Here is a 14866-nt window from a genome sequence, read left to right as displayed (position 1 = left end):
ACAAGAGCTGGACATCAACCATTTTTCAGCAGATTTCACTTTTAACAAGAGATTTTGTCGTGGAAAGCCACGCGGAGGCTTTGTGCGTCACAACCGATTCGCTGTTCGAGCGAGACAAAGAACACCTCCGTTTCGGCGTGTCAGAGGACAAGTTTGGACATGTCTATCTCGGCTTTCAATGCTTACCAGTCGAGTGAGTTATAAGAGAAATTGTGGAGAGCTGGGCATGTCTGAACTTGTCCTCTGACATGTCAAAACGGAGGCGTTCTTTGTCTCGCTCGAACAGCGAATCGGTCCTTAAAGCTGTAGTTACAGTCCTTATTCTCTGTGAAGCCCGTAAAATTTTCACCAAAAGCCAGATACATTTTTCGAATGGTTTCCAGGTGCCAGTCTCTAACAGCTTCTGAAAAAATTCTGATGGAAAAAACCCCAGATCATTCCGCCATTTCCAGACAAAGAAAATCCGACGACGGGGCGGGACCACTCCTTCCACAAGGTGTGCTCACAGGCGAATGACGTCACCAACAGGCGTGGAAAACTCACGCATGCGCACGAGGGTTCAAGCTTGTCTGATGTGAAAACACATGAATCAAATCCATATAGTTTAAAAAAAAAATAAAAAAGGTACGATACTTTATGGACAGACCTCATAAACTCCCCATTCTATTGCTGCTCATTTTGGTTTTTCTCAAATCACAATGAATCCAGATAATGAAAATTCCATGAATATTTTGTGCCATATTAGAAATTGTTTAACAACTAGTCTACATATTTAACCCTCATCAATACATGTAGCCTCTAGGGGTATAGTTTTATTTATCTTCTGTACACTTGCACTTGAAGCAATTGTCATTTATATAGTTGTCTTCACTTTTAATTATTTTGATCATATTTTATTAAATATTGTGGGCTCCATAATATTTTTTTTTTCTTTTGGGGTCTCTCTGGACTGTAGTTTGATATAATGGTATCTAGTCAGACTCTATTGCAAAATTTTGAGTTTTCTGTAAATTTTTACCCAAGACCAAAATATGACCATTGGGTATTGTGAAGACTTTGTGTCCATCCGTCTGTCCATTTGTCTGTCTGTGCTCAGCATAAGTCCATTGCTAATTGTGCCAGGGTCGTCAAATTCACAGGAAACATCCTTGGGACACATACCTTGGACACGTTCAAAGATGGCTAACCTTGAACTAATTTAAGTAGTCAAAAGGTCACATTCTGTTTCCTATTTTTATGTTCATACAGCCACGGGTATTGCGTTATACTTACTTCATAACCACTACACTGTCCCAGCAGTTTTCATTCTGGATGTCTGCATCAGAGCAATTGCAGTTAGTAAGGGTAGGTATTGAATTTTAGAATGAAAAGTCATGTTTTATGAAAATCAAACTAAAAGTTCTTTCAAAATGAAATATGGTAGTTACCAGCTACTCAGTAGACATTTGTCAAATTAGCCACATATGAACATATCTAATTATATTACAGATATATGTAAGAATGGAGTATTAAAAACAAGAAGTTCTGTTGGTGTCTGCTTGGACCACAAATGTATAGATTAATACATTTCAAGATGTGTACTGATGAGTGTTAATCATGTCCTCCATGGATATGTATATTGCATCTAATTTCATCCTAGTCTTGACTGATTTTAAAAAATGTATAACTTCATTTAATGAAATAAAAAATTGCTTGAAAATATTTTATTTCACCAGGAGGGCAAGTTAAATATACATTATAGATGAGGATATCTATAGATTTTGATTATGTCACCTTGTTAAAGATAGAATTCAGTAGGTGATATTACGAGGTCTATTAGAAAAGTATCCGACCTTATTATTTTTTTCAAAAACCATATGGATTTGAATCACGTGTGATTACATCAGACATGCTTGAACCCTCGTGGGCATGCAAGAGTTTTTTCACGCCTGTCGGTTACGTCATTCGCCTGTGGGCAGTCTTTGAGTGAGGAGTCGTCCACCCGCTCGTCAATTTTTTTCATTGTTTAGGAATGGCTCAGAGACTGTTGCTTTGTTTGATAAAAATTTTTTCAAAACTGTAAGGCACAACTGAGTGGACACCATTCAATAAATTCAGCTGGTTTTCGGTAAAAATTTTAACGGCTGATGAGAGATTTTGGTCTGGTAGTGTCGCTTTAAGGACGGTCCACGGCGCCTGACGGCGATCTGCGCTTCGAGGCGGCAGCGTCTCGCCGTTTCAAGTTGAAAACTTCCACATTTCAGGCTCTGTTGACGCAGTAAGTCGTCAGAGAACAGAGAACTTTCAGAAGAAGTCGGCATGAGGAGTTTATTCGGACATTCCATTGTTAACGGTCATTTTGTAATGAAAGAACGTGCGGGCAGAGTCGCATGTCGGGCTGGACCCGACCGCGGGGGGTCGCGGCAGGAAAAACACCTCCATTGGAAATCTTAACGGGCAAGTTGGAACATGCCCAAGCTGTTAAACAATTTCTCAGTTACTCACTTGTTGAAAGCCATTAAAAGCCGCCTGAATTCTACAAATGGTTTTCAACACGGAGGTGTTTTTCCTGTCACGGCGCACACAGATTTGCCGAGTCGTCACGGAAACGACTCGGCGAATTTGCGCGTACGTCTTTCATTAAAAAAATGTCCTTAAACAGTGGAATGTCCGCATAAATTCCTCATGCCGGCCTCTTCTGAATCTTCTCTGTTCTCTCACGATGTCCTGGGTGAATTAAGCCTTAAATTAGGATGTTTTAAGCTCGAAACAGGCCGACGACAGCGCCTGGAAGCGCTGCAGAACGTCCCGCTCCGTGGGAAGTCCTTACACCGACAGAAACACCCCATAATCTCTCATCAGCCGTTAAACTTTTCACAGAAAACCATCTTAATTTCTCGAATAGTGTCCACTCGGATATTCCTCACAGGTCCAGAAAAATTTTGATAAAGCAACGCGCGCCGTCTCGAGCAGCGTGTGAAACAAAGGAATTCAGCCGAGAGGGCGGGACCACATCTCACTCAAGGCCTGCCCACAGGGAAATGACGTCACCGACACGCGTGAAAAAACTCACGCATGCGCACGAGGGTTCAAGCATGATTGGTGTAATCGCATGTCATTCAAATCCATATAGTTAAAAAAAAAATAAAAGGGTCGGTTTATTATCTAAGAGACCTCGTATATTGCTTTCAGCGGTGGGCACAGTTCCACTAACCGCTAATTATCGAAGATAAAGTTATAATTATCAGATTAGCTTTTTAGATAACTTTGAAAACCATCATCGGACCAATTATCTTCTGATAAGTTTTGGTCCGATAATTTTTAGAGCACTAACATATGTTTGGAGGCATGGTGAACAAAGCTTTATAGTTACAAACATTTATTAAGTTTAAAATCAGCTGAAGACGTACCTGTTAAATGTTTTGTAGTAGATATGCAGTTCTATCTTCTGCAAACAGAAGAACTGGTTCCAGAAGAAACTGCTCTATCCTCTGTAAACAGAAGAGAGCTGATTCCAGAAGAAACCGCTCTATTCTCTGCAGGCAAAGGAGAACTGGTCACAGAAAAGAAAAAAAACCTCATTTCTTTTGACCCTATACTGATATGCTGGCAACATCACCCAAATCATCCAGAGGCATACAGTTTTAACTTATGGTTAAAATTTTAACCAAACTTATTTCAGATAAGTTATTATATATACAACCCCTGGCAAAAATTATGGAATCACCGGCCTCGGAGGATGTTCATTCAGTTGTTTAATTTTGTAGAAAAAAAGCAGTTCACAGACATGACACAAAACTAAAGTCATTTCAAATGGCAACTTTCTGGCTTTAAGAAACACTATAAGCAATCTGGAAAAAAAAAATTGTGGCAGTCAGTAACGTTACTTTTTTAGACCAAGCAGAGGGAAAAAAATATGGACTCACTCAATTCTGAGGAATAAATTATGGAATCATGAAAAACAAAAGAACGCTCCAACACATCACTAGTGTTTTGTTGCACCACCTCTGGCTTTTATAACAGCTTGCAGTCTCTGAGGCATGGAGTTAATGAGTGACAAACAGTACTCTTCATCAATCTGGCTCCAACTTTCTCTGATTCCCCTCCCTGAGACTGGTTCTGCTGGAGGTTTCTTCCTGTTAAAAGGGAGTTTTTCCTTCCCACTGTCGCCAAGTGCTTGCTCACAGGGGGTCGTTTTGACCATTGGGGTTTTTACGTAATTATTGTATGGCCTTGCCTTACAATATAAAGCGCCTTGGGGCAACTGTTTGTTGTGATTTGGCGCTATATAAATAAAATTGATTGATTGATTGATTGATTGCTGTTGCCAGATCAGCTTTGCAGGTTGGAGCCTTGTCATGGACCATTTTCTTCAACTTCCATCAAAGATTTTCAATTCGATTAAGATCCAAACTATTTGCAGGCCATGACATTGACCCTATCTTTTTGCAAGGAATGTTTTCACAGTTTTTGCTCTATGGCAAGATGCATTATCATCTTGAAAAATGATTTAATCATCCCCAAACATCCTTTCAATTGATGGGATAAGAAAAGTGTCCAAAATATCAATGTAAACTTGTGCATTTATTGATGATGTAATGTCCCCAGTGCCTTTACCTGACATGCAGCCCCATATCATCAATGACTGTGGAAATTTACATGTTCTCTTCAGGCAGTCATCTTTATAAATCTCATTGGAACTGCACCAAACAAAGTTCCAGCATCATCACCTTGCCCAATGCAGATTTGAGATTCATCACTGAATATGACTTTCATCCAGTCATCCACAGTCCACGATTGCTTTTCCTCAGCCCATTGTAACCTTGTTTTTTTTCTGTTTAGGTGCTAATGATGGCTTTCGTTTAGCTTTTCTGTATGTAAATCCCATTTCCTTTAGGCGGTTTCTTACAGTTCGGTCACAGACGTTGACTCCAGTTTCCTCCCATCCGTTCCTCATTTGTTTTGTTGTGCATTTTCAATTTTTGAGACATATTGCTTTAAGTTTTCTGTCTTGACGCTTTGATGTCTTCCTTGGTCTACCAGTATGTTTGCCTTTAACAACCTTCCCTTGTTGTTTGTATTTGGTCCAGAGTTTAGACACAGCTGACTGTGAACAACCAACATCTTTTGCAACACTGCGTGATGATTTACCCTCTTTTAAGAGTTTGATAATCCTCTCCTTTGTTTCAATTGACATCTCTTGTGTTGGAGCCATGATTCATGTCAGTCCACTTGGTGCAACAGCTGTCCAAGATGTGATCACTCCTTTTTAGATGCAGACTAACGAGCAGATCTGATTTGATGCAGGTGTTAGTTTTGGTGATGAAAATTTACAGGGTGATTCCATAATTTATTCCTCAGAATTGAGTGAGTCCATATTTTTTTCCCTCTGCTTGGTCTAAAAAAGTAACTGTTACTGACTGCCACAATTTTTTTTTCCTGATTTCTTATAGTGTTTCTTAAAGCCAGAAAGTTGCCATTTGAAATGACTTTAGTTTTGTGTCATGTCTGTGATTTGCTTTTTTTCTACAAAATTAAACAATGGAATTAACATCCTCCGAGGCTGGTGATTCCATAATTATTGCCATATATATATATATATATATATATATATATATATATATATATATATATATATATATATATGTTTTAGTTTTAAAGTAATGCACCAATTTTGAAGGTTTTAGTGTCGACATGCTGTCTCCAAGTGCATATGGGTACTGTCAGTACATTCATGACAGAAGAAATGCATTTGAGATGCTCTGAGCAGGCTCCACTTGGACAACAGCATCAAACCCTTTGTATATTGTGCCTAAAACTCTTGTGAATATATTCTCTCTGTTTATAGATGTTGTTATTGTGTTTGTTTTATGTAAAAATGCCAGAAGAAGCCCAGGTTGCTTCTCCATTATTTTCAATTGGAATCACTGCAATCGATTCCTGTTTGCTATTTAGAGTCCCGTTTATGTCAAACACTGTCCGTCATCTTTCTTCCAGAGTAATATATAAGATGTCTGAAATTCAGTTTGCGTTTATTAAATTCCACGCATCTTAAATGTAGCAGACACGTATTATCTGGAATTTTGTTTTGGCCGATTTTCACAGTCTCTACTGCCATCTACTGGCCAGTAATGTTCAGTGTTCATGGCAGTATGAGCATCTGGACGCCAGTAGATGGCAGTGTTCTATTTATTTTGACACCGGTTATATCAGATAAAAAAATAAAAAAAGGTATATTTTACAAAAGCACATTTATATGTAAACACCAACACACACACCTCACATTAATGTGTTGGTTTTTACATAGAATGAATGTCAACCAATCAGTGTTAGCGGAGGCACATTTTACCCATAATCCCTTTGGTATCTGTCTGTGTTTGTTACAAAACTTCAGAATTAGTACATTATTTAAAATTAAAAGATATATGTTATATTTTAACTTTGTAAAATGACAGAATTGCCATTAATGGAGTTATTATATCAGTGTTAATTTTATTTATTAATCAAATCCATAAGTCAGCACTGCTTTATTTTCCAAGACCTCCGTCTCACAGCGACACTGTTATTGAGTAGAGAGTTGAGCTTTGCTGCTCCTCGCAGCTGCTTCACTGCTGGAAGATATGTAGTAAACAGGAGCTTTCAGCAGTGGGCAGGACACACAAAGACAGAAGTGTTGACTCATTGTATGGGTCTGTGGTCACCTTTGATGCTACCAGAAGCGATCGTGATGTTAAAACTCAAAATCAGCTTGTTAGTAGTTGTAAGTGTACTGGAGACGATACTGGAAGTTATTGGTTAGCTGTAGCTTCTGATAAATTTTTGGGTGGTTTATCGGTTTAGCTTTGTAAAAGATAACTTTTTAGTTAGCTTATTATCTGTTATCGAAGCTAACTTTTTGGTTAGCTGTGCCCACCACTGATGGCTTTATAGGAAGGTCACCAGGTGGTCATCATCACCAAAAAACCGTGACCAAGATGCAGTCACTTGCACACACCATCCTGAATCCTGATTTGCAATCCACCAGTCCATCCCCACCTCCCAGAAGTGGCCATCCATCTGTCACAGCCAGGTGATAAGTGAGTCTCCTTGGCATTTTCCACTTGCTGGTGTCATGAAAACAAAGGCAGCAGTGCATGCTGGGTCATGCTCGGGGAAACACGTCACATGGGTGTAGTGCTGGAGCTGACATTCCCTCATAATACAAGTATTAAAGCCTCATCTGAGTCTCCCTCAATAGTCATTTGACCCAGTGTCATTTCAGCATTACCCATGGATTCTCCAGAAAGACTTAGAACATCCACTCACCACTTTAGGTCAGTGATTAGCATCCAGGTCTCACAACTGTACAGTAAGATGAGAGGGACCAGAACACTGAATACCCAGACCTTCATTCTCCAGCAAAGATATCCACATCACCAAACACCTCTGTCCAGTGACCTCATTGCTCCATAATTGTTGTTGGACATTTTTCAACCTCAGGGGCTGAACTCCCAGAGAAATGAATGCTGCTGACAAGATAAGTGAATCTCTCAACACGTTTGACACTTTCACTTTGAAGAGATGCACTTCTGAGGGCTGAATCCAGGGACTGACTGAAAGTCTGGATCTTTGTCTTGATACAGAACATTTGCAAACAACACATGATGAACATGACAACTGGTTGCAAACAAGTACTGCTGATAGCCATGCTTCTTGTAAATTCTCACATGGCTACGATGTGGTCAGTGGTTGATATTTTGGGTGTGAAACCAGACTGCTCTTCGTTGCTGAGCTGCAAGTAGCTGGGACTGAATTCTGTGGTAAATGACACTTGCAAGTACAGTATCTTTCCAAGTACAGAGTTAAGTATAATAGTTTTTGGAGAGATGGACAGCAAGTCATTTTTTCCACTCTGTTGGGATGATACTTGTCTCCCAAATGGAAGCAATGATGGTTTGCAATCCCAGGAGAACAACAACTCCAACCTGCATAACTTTCCCCCAGGATCACAGATCCCTGCAGCCTCCCTTTATCCACCCTCAGCTGTTTCACTGTTCCTACAATTTCCTTAAAATTTGGCGATACAAAATAACACCAACAAGGGATTTTTGATATTTCCTGCTTCATAAGATGTCAAACACCATTGATCATTTTCACCTTCTTGGTGGACAAAAGCGTGATCTAGAATCCACATGTGTATCCCTATCAACATCAGCATTTATAGGTCAGTCTTGATAGTTTTTCTCATCTTTCCAAGTTTTATGAAGATCACCTCAAAACCTACTGAGAAAATAATCAACATGTTAAAATATGGCGTATTGTATTCTGCTAGTAGGGCTATGCCACAAGGACCTGTTCTACATCTATCACTGATGAGCCAAAAAAGTGCCAAAACAGGATGAAATGGACTAGCAGCTGCAGGCTTGCCAGCTCGGCCAGACATGATAGATCTGTTCAATTTTGAACAAAAACCCCAACAAGTGTTCATTAGGGCTGTTTTCACCCCGTTGGAGCATGACCAAACAAGTTTTGAGCCATAGTCACTACAAATAGCCCATTTAAAGAAGTTTGAACAACAATGATGCTCGTAAGACTACGAATATTCGGAGGTTACTATGTACTTGCACCGATTTTGAGAATTGGGAACAAATAGTTGAACATTTCAAGCATTTGATCCCGATTTTAAATCTGCTGCCGATGATGGCATACCAAGTTTTTTCAAGATTGACAAAGATGGATCAAGAAGTTACTGTGATACTTCAAAACACACCCAGACTTGCTATTCGGGATTAAATGGGAAGGAACAGTGCACTGTAGATTAGCCCCATACGTAAATACTCATTGAAAGTCTCTGTACTGTCTGCTTTCCATTTGTCTCTTCAGACAATATGAGGTTTCATCACCTAATACACATTTTTGACTTTGGAAAACTTTGTGTGAAATCAGTTTACAAATTGACACATTTGCTGCTCGAACAAGTGCAGACATGGCCTTTAATTACCTGCAAAGCTATCCTGTCTCATACCATGAACATATGAGTCACATGGTGTTTTCCACTGCCTGTCAGGCGGAGATAATGATGACGAACCTGGCCAGCGACTTAAAATAGGTACCACCTCCAGGGTGTGTGTTTTTAGGCTTGTAGACTGAGGTAATGCCCTGAGAGATTCCTGACGCCTTACCTCATGCCTGCCTCACAGAGAATGCCTCATTTATCTGAGCCACTTCCTTCTCTTGACCACATGTATATCAACTGAAGTAAGGTTGGAGTGGCCTGCTAAAAGCTGGTTGTAGTGGCCTGATTAGATTGGGCCTCTTGAGTCAGTTGAAATAGATCGTTGGTGGAGAGTCAGCAGTCTATTTTAACAAGAATTTGGTAACTGTGCCCTGATCTTAAGGACGTTATATAAGACAGCAGAGGTTAAAACAGCCAATATCGTCATTTGAATAACTAGATCAAGTGATCATGATGTAATAATCTATTTTTATTCTTTGATTTTGTACTGCATTATGGTACTTTTCTCATCCAGTTGCGCTGCTCAAAGCTCCTTTCAATGATGCCTCACATTCACTCATTCACAGACACACACTCACACACTAATGTCAGGGTACTTTAATGCAAGGTGTTCAGCTGCAATAGAATGTTATGTATTCACACTGTGATGGATTGAGTAAATTGATTAGAATGGATTGTGGGTGCACAGCCCTTTACAGTAGGAACAGAAGATGAACGAATAATGCACAGATAAAACTAACATCTACCAGACCCTCATTGGCAAGCTATTTAGTAAATACATGACAAAGCAATAAATAAACATGCAATCACTGGGAAAACTCTCTGTTTGATGTCTGCTCAAAGTTTTGAGCATGCACAAAACTTTCCGATCGCCTCACTGGACATCAGCTGATGAGGGATGCATTTAGTGAGTGAGAAAATAGATTTGTACAGGACAAAAACAGAGGCAAATGAATATCTAAATGTGTTTTCCATTGCTCATATACAACCTTAATCTGTCACAGTGTGACAGCTACTTTAGAATAGATTAGCCAAAATAATTGGGGATCTTTTTTTAATGACCATGAGTCGTTACAAGTATGAATAGGTGGACCTTAAAATGTAAAAGGTTATGAACTCTTGGCTTAACCCATTCACCATCCCACCCACTCATTCAAACTGATGTAGATTTTTACTGTACAAGTTCTACTCTGTTGCCAGTGCAGGGAATTATTTGACATTTAGACTGGAATGCTTCATTATTTTTGTCCAGTCTTTATTGCTTGATTTTAATTGTGCTTGACTTTCTTCCACAGTAGTGTGCAAGTTTGACATTCCTGAATCAGTTCTTTTCTTAGGGTACATCAAAAATTTTGTTAAATCTGTTTTTATAGGATTACCTATCTATGTATACATAAAGTCATTTGCAGCTGTAATTAACTTCTGTTTAGTGTCCATATCAGAGGTCATCTCGTTCTGTCAGTTTCCTCTCCTTCAACACTCATGCCCTTATCGCTCCCCCCACCCTTCTTCCTTATGTGCTTCAGTATCCTTTCCTCTCTAATCTCCTTCTTCCTGTCCTTATAGTGTTCTGGGTGTGTGTCATCTTGATGTTCCTTATGGGACCATCAGGATTATGGACCATGAGTAATACAGACACACTCAGATACTTTGCATGCCTCCCTAACACCGGTGGGATCAGTGGCAACTTTGTCTCCATCTGTGGGTTGACTTGTTGGAGAATCACATCCAATAACAGGGGAGTGTTGTGTTTTTTGAGCGCCTTGGGGCAACTGTTTGTTGTGATTTGGCGCTATATAAGAAAAAAGTTGATTGATTGATTGATTGAAGTCAAACATGCAATAGTAAAGCCACAGGGATTCATCACAAAAACACAGGAGGGGTATCATCAGCATATTTAGCAGCAGTAACACCCTCCTCTTTTCAAACACATCTATGGACAAGTATTGTCTTACTACAAATAACATTCCACTTCTGCCATGCAATAACCTGTTCAGTGAATAACAGAATTTCAGCTACATTTATCAAACGTTATAGCTAATTAAATCCTCTCTTCTTGAACCTTCCTCCTCCATATGAAGAATCAGACACTTTAGACAACACCGGCAGCATGGTGGCTTAGCACTTGCCTCACAGCAAGAAGGCCATGAGATTAATTTCCAGCTGTGGCCTTTCTGTGTGGAGTTGACATGTTCTCCCCATGTTTGCGTGGGTTTGCTCTGGTTTCCACATTTAAAAATATGTAGGTTAGGTGAACTGCAAACTTTATAATTGCCCAGGTCTCCCTTACAAAAGAGATCTCGATCTCAATGGGACTAACCTGGTTAAATTAAATTAAACATACGGTGCATCCGGAAAGTATTCACAATTCTTCACCTTTTCCATATGTTATGTTACAGCCGTATTCCAAAATGGATGAGATTCATTATTTTCCTCAGGTTTCTACACACAATACCCCATAATGGCAATGTGAAAAAAAGTCTGTTTTTTGAGATTTTTGCAGTTACTAAAAAAAAAGAGACATCACATGTACATAAGTATTCATAGCCCTTGCCATGAAGCTCAGTATTGAGCTCAAGTACATCTGATTATACATCCTTGAGATGTTTCTACAGTTTAATTGGAATCCACCTGGGGGTGAATTCAGTTGATTGCACCCACTTGTCTACATATAAGGTTCCACAGTTGACAGTCCATGTCAGAGCACAAACCAAGCATGAAGTCAGAGGAATTGTCTGCAGATTGCTGAGACAGGATTGTCTCAAGTCATAAATCTAGGGAAGTGTACAGAAAAATCCCTGCTGCTTTGAAGGTCTCAATGAGCACAGTGGCCTCTATCATCTATAAACAGAAGAGGTTTGGATCCATCAGGACTCTTACTACAGCTGACTGCCTGTCTAAACTGAGTGATCAGGGGAGAAGAGCCTTAATCAGGGAGGTGACCAAGAACCTGATGGTCACTCTGTCAGAGGTTCAGCATTCCTCTGTAAAGAGAGGAGGACCTTCCAGAAGGGCAACCATCTCAGCTGTAATTCACTAATCAGGCCTGTATGGTTGAGTCGGAAACCACTCCTTAGTAAAAGGCACATGGCAGCCTGCTTGGAGTTTGCCAAAAAGCACCTACAGGACTCTCAGACCATGAGAAACAAAATTCTGTGGTCTGATGACACAAAGATTGAACTCTTTGGCATGAATGCCAGGCGTCATGTTTGGAGGAACCCACGCACCATCCCTACATAAAGCATGGTGGTGACAGCATCGTGCTGTGGGGACAGTGGTAATGTTCAGCAGCAGGAAGAGGGAGACTAGTCAGGACTGAGAGAAAAAGGAATGCAGCAATGTACAGAGACAACCTGGGTGGAAACCTGCTCCAGAGTGCTCTTGACATCAGAGTGGGGTGAAGGTTCATCTTTCAGCAGGACAGTCACCTGAACAGAAGCACCTAAGGTATCAAAGGAGTGGCTTCAGGACAACTCTGTGATTGTCCTTGAGTGGCCCAACGAGACCCCAGACAATTGAACATCTCTGGAGAGATCTGAAAATGGCTCTCCACCAACAATCCCCATCCAACCTGATGGATCTTTGAGAGGTGCTGCAAAGAGCAAAACTACCCCAAGATAGGGGCACCAAGCTTGTGGCATCATATTCAAGAAGACTTGAGGCTGTAACTGCTGACAAAGGTTCATCAATACTCTGACCTACTAAAGCATTTTGTGCTTATCATTTAAGTATTTTATACTTGGGAATTTTTACTAGACTGCAGTGGATTTATCCACAGGCATTGCGTTAATAAAGCCATCATAACATCACACTTACTGGACAATCAAAACTAATTAAAAAGCTTGATTATTTTTTAACATCCCTGCGACCCGGACCCAGATAAGGGGTTGAAGATGAGATTATTTTTTACATTTTAGGGGAAGTGATGGTCTAGTGGTTAAGTCGTTGGGCTTGAGACCAGAAGATCCTCAGTTCAAATCTCAGCCTGACTGGAAAATCACTAAGGGCCCTTGGGCAAAGTCTTTAATCCCCTATTGCTCCCAGTGTATAATAAGCGCCTTGTATGGCAGCACCCTCACATTGGGGTGAATGTGAGGCATTATTTGTAAAGTGCTTTGAGCATCTGATGCAGATGGAAAAACGCTATATAAATCCAGTCCATTTACCATTTACCATTTTGAATGAACCAAAGAGAAATAGGGAGGCATGGGTTGTGGACAAGTGGTTAGTGGACTTGGTTTCAGTGTGGAGGGTTCTCGGTTCAAAACCCACCTGTCCTACATTTCTCTGTGTAATGTGGAGTTGCGTGAGGAAGGGCATACGGCATAAAACTTGTGCCAATTCAACATGCAGATCCACCTCGGATTTGCTCTGGCAGAGTTGGTCCCAGGTCCTGTAAAAATAGCAAAAGGAGTCCGCTTTTATATCACTTTTCCATCTATATCAGAAGCTGAAAGTGCATTCCAGTAATGCCTCACATTCACCCATTCACACACACAAACACACACACCAATGTCTGGGTGCTGCCATGGAAGGTGCTCACTTCACACTGGGAGCACCTTGGGGATTAAGAACGTTGTCCAAGGTACACGTAACACTGCCAACAACTCCAAAAATCTCAAAATTGCGTTATGCTTTGAGGAGACAGTGTGATTTCATCTATGTTAAAGGATCTGAGTGTAGATTATCCTTTGTGGAAGCTGTAGGCCAGACTGTCTAATAGAATGTAAATTCAGACTATCACTGGGGTGTGTGTGTGTGTGTGTGTGGGGGGGGGGGGGGGGGCATAAATGCATGGTTCAACATTTTATGAAGATGGTACTAATCCCAAAACCACACAATCTTAGAAGCATGTGTATATGTCTGTGTGTGAATGTATGAGTCAGTATACAGACACTCCAACTCATCTCCATGACTAGCTGGCTCAGGCAAGACTTCAAACACTTGTCTTGCTGTCCACACACAAACACACAAGCACACAAACCCAGCACACTATATGGAAAGACCTACCAGTAAATACTTGAGCAAATCATAGCCACAAGGAAAAGGGTGGGGCTCAAAACAATACAGTCACGCCGACAACTACAGACACCTAGTCTGTGCAGGAGGTTTGCTTGATCTTCACAGTCATCATAACCAAACCACAAGCCGAGCATTCCTTATGAGGTCGTTGTCTGAAATTCTCTGAAATAGACGCAAGGCTGCCGCATAACACACCTGTTGCTACATCACTGGGTTTTATTGCAGCACCTATGAGTGAGTTTATTTCATTGGTTATGATGTAATGTTATGAGTGGTAGACAGTGATCAGCATTGGTGTGTCTGCTGTCTGAGTCTCTGTTCAGACTGCCAGTTCAAATCGTATATATTGCATATCTGAATAAAATCTGATCTTACTGACTGACTGTAAACATTATATATAACAAATGACCAGATCTGATTTCTGTGTCCATGTTGCAGTCCCTAGCTGTCTAATCCACATTGGTTGCTAGAGTAATGAAAGTCACACGCATATAAACAGTCACATGATCGTTGTCTGAATCCTGCAACAGAGTTCTGAGTCATGGGATATGTATGATAATCAAAGCCAGTCTGTTTATCCATCCATCCATCCATTTTCTTCTGCTTTATCCAGAGTCGGGTCGCGGGGGCAGCAGCTGAAGCAAAGCCGCCCAGACCTCCCGATCCACACACACCTCCTCCAGCTCCTCCGGGGGAACCCCTAGGTGTTCCCAAGCCAGCCGATAGATGTAGTCCCTCCAGCGTGTCCTGGGTCTTCCCCGGGGCCTCCACCCAGTGGGACGTGCCCGGTACACCTCTCCAGCGAGGCGTCCAGGGGGCATCCGGAAAAGATGCCCGAGCCACCTCAACTGACTCCTTTCGACGTGGAGG

At 40.9% G+C, this 14866-nt stretch overlaps 1 long non-coding RNA gene across 1 annotated transcript; it reads left to right on the top strand.

Moving 5' to 3' along the window:
• The first annotated feature begins 1123 nt into the window (after positions 1-1123).
• On the top strand, positions 1124-12763 carry LOC117525408. Its single transcript, XR_004565038.1, has 3 exons — positions 1124-1261; positions 6374-6378; positions 12753-12763. It is a non-coding gene; the product is annotated as an uncharacterized LOC117525408 (long non-coding RNA).
• Positions 12764-14866: the final 2103 nt, after the last annotated feature.

Source organism: Thalassophryne amazonica, chromosome 14, assembly GCF_902500255.1.
Source record: "Thalassophryne amazonica chromosome 14, fThaAma1.1, whole genome shotgun sequence".
Lineage (NCBI taxonomy): Eukaryota > Metazoa > Chordata > Actinopteri > Batrachoidiformes > Batrachoididae > Thalassophryne > Thalassophryne amazonica.
Note: the sequence above shows the minus strand (reverse complement) of the source record. Positions and strands in the feature narration are given on the sequence as shown.